Source organism: Toxorhynchites rutilus, chromosome 1, assembly GCF_029784135.1.
Source record: "Toxorhynchites rutilus septentrionalis strain SRP chromosome 1, ASM2978413v1, whole genome shotgun sequence".
In the NCBI taxonomy this organism is placed as follows: domain Eukaryota; kingdom Metazoa; phylum Arthropoda; class Insecta; order Diptera; family Culicidae; genus Toxorhynchites; species Toxorhynchites rutilus.
In genome coordinates, this window is record NC_073744.1 from 125,500,087 (window position 1) to 125,508,422 (window position 8,336).

Below are 8,336 nucleotides of genomic sequence, written 5' to 3' on the forward strand. Positions count from 1 at the left end.
TATCGAATGCTATCTGTATATGACGGGGTGACGAACATCTTAAGCGAGTGTCTTCCGGGCTACGACAACATGGGTAATTGTACAGCGAAAAATTATATCAATCAGGGCCCGAAATCTTCAAAGGTGAAAATTAAAGACCGACTCTACTCCCAGTTCAGTTCAGTTCAGTTCGTTCAGCAACACCCATTCACAGATAAAACTCACCCTTCTATTCTCCGTTTATACCTCGCTTCATTTGAGACAGAAAACATTCACCTATCCTCTACGCAAAGTTCATTCTCGATTAGAACGGAAAAATACTGTCTCGATTCCGCCCATCCATTCTCAGAAAATTTTGCATTCCCTCATTTGCCTCTCGGAATGACGTTAGATGGTGATAGAATCAGATTGGAGACTTTTGCTTGAGCCAGCGAGTGTCTCTGTAAAATCATTCGTTTATCACTCAAATAGCATATAAAGTAGATAGTAGATAGTAGATACAGGTCGGACTCGATTATATATAATCGCAATTTCACTTTCAACGTTAATTTTCGAAACCAATACATAATTGAATCACAAAAAAGCTATTTTTCTATTAATGTTTGACATTCATACATTATGAAAAAATTGTTTTGATGAGATTCGATTATGTTTAGGATTTGAAAATATTTTTTTAAAAAAAATGTCGACTATATATAATCGAGTCCGACCTGTAGTTGGAATCGAGTTGTTTCCTGTGCACTATTGCAATGACATTTTTTTGTTTCTAGTATGGAACGATCTAAGCCAACGCAAAAGACCATATTATTGGTTATTGATGAGCGGGAAGGTATATTCATGTGCACTTGAATGCTGACACGAAAAAAAGTACAAGGGGAAATAAAATCATACATACACGTAGATTGAGTCTATTTTGACTCACTCGTTATTTTGTCGTGCGATCCTTCCAAAAGAGTATTCATTCATTGAATGTTGTTTTCCTATCTATGTTTTTTTATTATGTTCACTCTAATTCCCGAATGAAGATGGTCGGAGAGTGAAAAATGATTCATCATGCAATCTCACGATTGCTTGCTGCATTCTTTTCGCCATGTGTGTTCCCTTGGCCGAGTGGTTAGCGTCATAACTAACATGCCGGGAGTTCGGGTTCAATTCCCGTTCTGGTCGGGGGAATTTTTCGTCAAAGAAATTTCCTCCGACTTGCACTGTGATCACGTGTATTCTAGAGCTTGCCACTCAGAATGCATTCAAGGCGTTTTGGCATAGAAATCTCAACTAAGTACTAATAAAAATGACGCAAGTAATACGTTGAGACGGCGAAGTTCCTCTAGGAACGTTAGTGCCATTGAAGAAGAAGAAGATTCTTTTCGCCATGATTATCCAAGCAGATACAAAGTGATTTATAATAAGGTGTGGAGAAATGAGCGAATGAACTTTTCCATACTAGCGAGGATGACTGAAAAACTAGTCCAGTCAGTGGTTTTTTAACTGACGCGACTGATGAATACAAATCTGCCTCTTCATTCAACTGACTTCAATCCACACTTCCATTTCCCCCTGACACTAATTTAATACCCACGTACGCAATCTTATTTTTACGTCCATATAAAGAGGAACGAAAACATGATTTCTGATGCAAACAAGAAGTTATCCCATCAATGGACGGTTTATTGTCTACCCATTGTGAATTCAAACCAACGAACTTAGACATTTATCAAGTATGCTATGAATGTCCTCGCGTCAGTTTTAGTAAATAGCGTGCAAAATAGCGCACACATATTGCACGCTAATTTGTATGTGTTAGTAATTTTCGTGTACAATACAAAAGAATCTAGCTCACCTGTAGCCTATGTCAAACCACGTTGAACTCAAACATCGATGCATGCACACGTACATGGGAGAGAGAAAGAGAGGAACGAATTCGTTTTGGGGGAAGTCACTTCAAAATGCAATCAGGATAATTTGACTGGGAAGAATGAAATGATATAGTCGAGTCGGTAGAGGGAGATAGCGACTAAACGCCCGACTGACTGTTTAGTCGTTTTGGCGGAGAAACTGCGTGAAGAAGCCAAAAGTCACTACTAACTGAATACGGATATAGTCAGTCTGATAGCCAGCTGACTATCCTCAGTTGATTATGACTATGCAGAGCCTCGATATCAATACTAAGAGGATGGCAGCAATTATCATTAATCTTCATGACTCATATTCATAATTCTCAATGACTCAATTCCTTCTATGATAGGTTGAGCAGTAGAACAGTAGTAGTAGTGATAGTCTGCAAACGAACATCATCATCGTCATCCTGTTTTAACCCTTTACGGTCGGAATTTATTTCCCTTGAAAGAGATCCTTTGATCTTTCCGCGCTAATAATGTTTTGTTCATGCCGTGTATCGTTACCTATTATTCATAGAAACTACATACACATTCCTGGAGAAGTTCACTAGACATTGAAATTCGTTTAGAAAAAAATGTGAACTATTACATCGTTGAATAAAATGTTTAGTACGATTCCTTGCTTGTTGGCTGAGAGCAGACAAACGACCGCAAAGGGTTAAATTCTCGTAAAATTTGTGATGGATCAAAGGAACGTATTTCAACAAATAAGTACCATGCCTGTCCAGATAAAGCAGGCAGAACCACAAGGTGTACTCTGCATATTTTAGGTTTTTGGGCCATCAGGATGGACCAAATTCCTTAACGGGCAAGTCACTCTCCAATTCTATAAAATTTAGTGATACTCGAAGGTTGAATCAATCGACAGTGATATAACCGTTTCGCAGTCAGGGTTGCACCCAGCTTCTGGTTCCTCACCATCTACTTTTACCTCGAAAGTTCGAGATTCTTTAGAAATATATTTGATTCCGAAGTCGGAGTATGGGGGTCTCCGTAGCCACATTGGTTGCGCGTTCGCTTAGTAAGCGATCGATCGTGAGTTCAAAACTCAGGGCCCTCATTGACCATCTTTGTGTTGTTACAGAATAGCTACGTCCACGCAACAATCATCAGCGATGGAGATCGATCCACGGTCGAAATTAGATCGATTCATCCACAACTGCTCTGCTCTGCAAGACACATCGGGCTGCTGTTCTATAAATAACTCAACAATGATCAATCAACTGTCTCCGCTGTCCGGTGGTCCAACTGGATAATGGAAGAACAGACAGAATACTCTTACGCCTAAATGGCTACTGTGTGAATGTACTATATGTAATGGTATAGAAGAAATACTGGCGAATGGCAACTGTGTAATGTGCTAATTATAGATATGATAACCATGTGACATGTACACGATTAAAAATTCGGCTCTGTTACAGCTAAAATGCTAATGAGCCTTAAATAAATAAATGGGATAAAAAAAAAGTCGGAGTCACTATTACATTCTAGAAAAATTTCTGATGTAGGACTACGTCTAACCGGAACATGTTAAGATGAAAATCTAAATACTGAACATGTAGAAAAAAATGAAAGATGTTGAATGTTTATACGCATACATACGCATCTATCACAATAAACAACATTTTATTTTTCTTGTGGTAAACGATAAAATGAATAGTTTTGAAATGTCAAGCATTATCCAAATTCGTAAAGTCCCACGATTTGATTGGACCAATTTGTGCTACTCAAATGGTACCGACCAAAAGGAGCAGCCAGAGTAGCAGCGGAATACAGTTTACCCAACACAGACTTCAAAATCGAACTAATTGCATCAGGAGGGGCCAGAATATAAATGATAAATAAGACATTTTCTTTAAAAATCCAAATTACCGGTATAATTTGCCAGAACGTATTTCGAATTTTTTCATCTTCACTGAAATATAATATAATTTTGCAAGACTCAGTGTCTTATAACTTGTCTGTCTGAGAGAAAGTTGTACAAAATCGATTGAACCCTCATTTTGGAAATATTGTTCCGTCTGCTGGGAACTGTGGGGTGGACTGTATATTTTTGATGTTGCTCCACTCATGGAGGCAACGGGTGCGTGGAAGGAACCCTCGTGTTCCTCACGCTTCATTCGATGGGTGGGAGCCCCTGTGGCTCCGCTCCGTGCGGTGAAAGGCCTAACCTTTTAGGATATGCTTCGGGAAGGGCTTGAGCAGGGCAGAGTGAACACATGGTGGTGAATTACTATTTACACATTGTACATCATGTATTATTCACTAAAATTTCTCTTTATGTATTCTATTTACACTGATCGATAATTCTTTGCTACTGAAATTAAAACTCTGCTGCTCTGGATTTGCACTTTTGCACTTGCTGCTTGCTTGACGAACGAATAAAGACTCGTGCTCGGTCGGGGAGCTATATTTGTATGGAGAGTTGCACCCGAACAGGAAAAGGGATGGGGATTTGCGATTCAAGTTTTTTCCCTCTCTCTTTTCTCTTCAGCGCGTTTGACGGACTGAACAAATATATTATCTTATTAACTTTTGAAAAACAAAAATGAAACTTAAAATTCACCCAAAAAATCTATGTGAAAACACTAATTTGAAAAAATAGCCTTCAGCCGTGATAGTCAAAGTCATGTGGAAAAAAGTTGTAGGGGCTCGCCCAGAACACGACCATATTTTTTACGTAGGACAACGAAAATATCTTATTCAAACCGCCTGTTTATCATTTTGGAAATTAGCCAAATTTACTCTCCGGTGTGATATTCTAGTGGAGCTAAGAAAAGCTGTGGTTTTGTAGAATCAGCTTGGGATGGGTTGATTCATGATACATTCATTCCTCTGTCGATAATAACACACAAGCTGGTGATGTACCGACATTTTTTTTTCATTCTTGTATTGCGTTATTATTTTTATAGTTGACATACACACAGTCGTAGGTGATTGTATGTTTGTTCCGTCATCACCATTGTTCTACAGTTCTCATAAAAAACACATTAAAAGTGTTTAATAGTAATCATTTCAATCTACCACGCATGAAAACAACAACTGTGTATGGGTGTGATGTAGAAATACACAAACGCTCTCCACCTGCTGGCAGAGGCAAGAATGTGTAAACGTAATTGTAATTTTTTTTATCTTATGCTCTGAATTTATGCTCCGTATGAATAAGTTTCCATCGGGTGGAGCCTAAATTGCAATTTTTCGTCCTTCCTGAGTATGCTTCACAAGTTTCAGTGTTTATTCTCTGCATTTGCATTTCGAGCGACCGATTTGCGCGTGACTGATTTGCCGTGATTTGTAAAATTGACGATTCTATTATAGAGGTAAGCACACAAATGCGCAGAAACAAATATTATAGAATTTCCGATTCCATTGGTGTGCAAATCATCGGGATTCGTTCGCAGCAAAAATAGTTATTAACGGGAACATTATTTTATAAAAACTTGACGTGGTTCTACGTCAAAACATTATCTTCTTACCCAAAAAAATGTTGAAAATTTCATTCAATTCAGAGATGATCGAACTGAGTTGTTTATTCATTAAATGCTTAACTTTTTCGTGAATCGTGTGTGCCTTAAATGACGTTACATAATGGTTATGGATTCGGTTAGATCACATCAAACGTTTGCCTAGCATAAAAAAAGAACCTAGTGCTGGGAGAGGAGAAATGGAAATGGAGATGAATGATGATGAATAGAAAGAGGAAGGGAAAGAGATAGAAACGAGTGAGAGTGGAGATAGCATAGGGCAAATAAATGAATTATTTTCTCGCCACAACCAGGGATGCCAGGTGATTTTTTCAAATGTCTTCACATGGTACGAAAAAATATCTTCAAATGTCTTCACAGTCATATCGAGAAAAAAACTCAAATTCATAGCTCACGTTTGGACAAAGTTTAATAGCTTATTCAATGTTTATATTAACTGGCATTATTATATAGCGCATTTCTCTAAACGTGCATTGAGGTTTTGAAGTTTATTTCAATAAATGTGAACAATGAATATATGTTACAACTGCGAAATAAATTTAGTGAGTTTAGCCTGATTAGTTTAACCTGATATATCGTTGATTGAGTGAATATCGCCCCAGTTTTTCCGCAAAAACCGAACTGCGATAACTCAATTTGTTTATTTTAGCTTTGAAGTTTTGGTTGTAACTCAAACCATATCCATACAACTGATTATTGAAACGGTATGTAACCGGAAAACCTTCGTTTTGTGAAGTGGTCGTTTGAAAGATCTAGGTTAATCTGTTGTATAATATAGGTCCAAATTAATAAAAATACAATGTCACAATCATTCGAATTTTCTAGTGTAAATGAACTTATGTCTTGTATTCAGACCGCTTGAAGTTCTCCAGAATTTTAAGTAGAAGTCGCTTTGTTGTTGAATTCATTCTATTAGACTGTCAAACAAGTCCTGCGGTATTTTTTTTTGAATTTTCATTTGTTCATAAAATTAGTTCCAATCATCTGTTTTAAGTCAAATATGCGCCGTTTTGTTCGATGACTTGTTCCCAACGAGATGCCAACTTCATAATACCCCTGTTATAGAAGCTCGCTTCCTTATTGGCAAAAAACTCGGATAGCCAACTTTCACAGGCCTCTTTTGTGGCTAACTTCTGACTACCTAGCTCGTTCGCCATGGACAAAAACAGGTGGTAGTCACTTGGTGCAAGGTCCGGACTATACGGCGGATGCAAAAGAACCTCCCATCCGAGCTCCCGGAGCTTCTGGCGTGTCACCAAAGGAGTGTGTGGCCTGGCGTTGTCCTGATGGAAGACAATGCGGCCTCTGTTTATCAAAGATGGCCTCTTCTTCATGAGTGCTACCTTCAAGTGGTCCAGTTGTTGGCAGTACAGGTCCGAATTGAGCGTTTGGCCATAGGGAAGCACCTAATACTAGATTATTCCTTGACAATCCCACCAAACACACAGCAGAACCTTCCTGGCCGTTAATGAGAGCTTGGCCACCATCTGAGCCGCTTCAGCGGGCTTCGACCACGACCGTTTGCGCTTCACGTTGTCGTAAGTGACCCACTTTTCATCGCCAGTCACCATCCGCTTCAGAAACGGGTCGATTTTGTTGCGATTCAGCAGCGATTCACATGCGTCGATACGGTCAAAGATGTTTTTTTGCGTCAACGTGTGTGGCACCCATACATCGAGCTTTTTTGTGAATCCAAGCTTCTTCAAATGGTTGATAACGGTTTGATGACTTATCCCCAGCTCTTGGCCGATGCTACGGCTGCTACTATGCCGGTCTTTTTCGGCTAATTCAGCTATTTTGTCGCAATTTTCGACGACAAGGCCTTCCGGAGCGTGGCGCATCTTCGACGACCTCTACACCAGAACGAAAACGTTGAAACCATCGTTGTGCGGTGGAAATGGAAACAGTATCGGGTCCATAAACTGCACAAATTTTATTGGCAGCTTGAGATGCATTTTTGCCTTTGTCATAGTAGTACTGTAAAATATGTCGGATTTTCTCTTTATTTTGCTCCATATTTGCGACACTATAACTCACGAACGACTTAACCAAACAAAACACTGTCAAGGACTATATTATAGCGCGCAAAAATACCTTTCCAACAAGCTATAGTATGACTCGATACAATGAATACAACTAGAACTACGCGCTTACAACGACACCTCGCGGAAATACCGCAGGACTTTTTTGACAGCCTAATATATACTTGTGGATTTTCTGCTTGAAAAAAATTGAAAAAAGCGAGTGAATGACCCCGAGACTAGGTTTGCGCTGTGGCGATATCATAACCATTAAGGTTTATCCAAGGTGTGATTATTGTTAGTTGAAAACAAAAAAAAACCCAAGGCAAAAGTCTCCATTGATTACTAAAAAGCGAGCGAATGACACTGAGACAATTTTTTCGGCCAATAGATGAAAATTTATGGAAATAATATCTCTCAAAAATTCACATACGCTGAAATGTCTTCACATATTTCATAAAGTCTTCAAAAAAAAAAAAAAAATTACAAAATCGAATGTCTTCACAGTAAGTCAAATGTCTTCAAAATGAAGACATGTCTTCACACCTGGCATCTCTGGCCACAACGACAACTGCAGTGTACTCGCAGAGTACACTTAGAAAAAATATATACAAATTAGACGAGTTATATAGCCGACAGAAGTCTATGCAACTATAAATCGTGCAGGTATTTGTGCAAGATAGAGTTGCGAAGAACATTAATTGGAAAAATTAGTGGGTTATATCTATGATATAACCGCAAGGTTCACGTGGAACTACCTTAGCTTAGCAATCATTCGTTTGTATTGATTAAATTCTTGATTGAATGAAACAGTTTCCAAATTCAATTGAGTTCAATATATTTGCTCTGTGAGTGAAAAAAATGAACAAATGCCGTGTAAAGTCAATTCATTTATTGTGATTGATTGTTCTTCGTTACAAGTAAATTTAATGACGGACCTTTTACGTTTGGTA

At 38.5% G+C, this 8,336-nt stretch overlaps 1 pseudogene; it reads left to right on the forward strand.

The window, feature by feature from the left end:
* Positions 1 to 7,624: 7,624 nt before the first annotated feature.
* On the forward strand, positions 7,625 to 7,792 carry LOC129763735 (U4 spliceosomal RNA; annotated as a pseudogene).
* Positions 7,793 to 8,336: the final 544 nt, after the last annotated feature.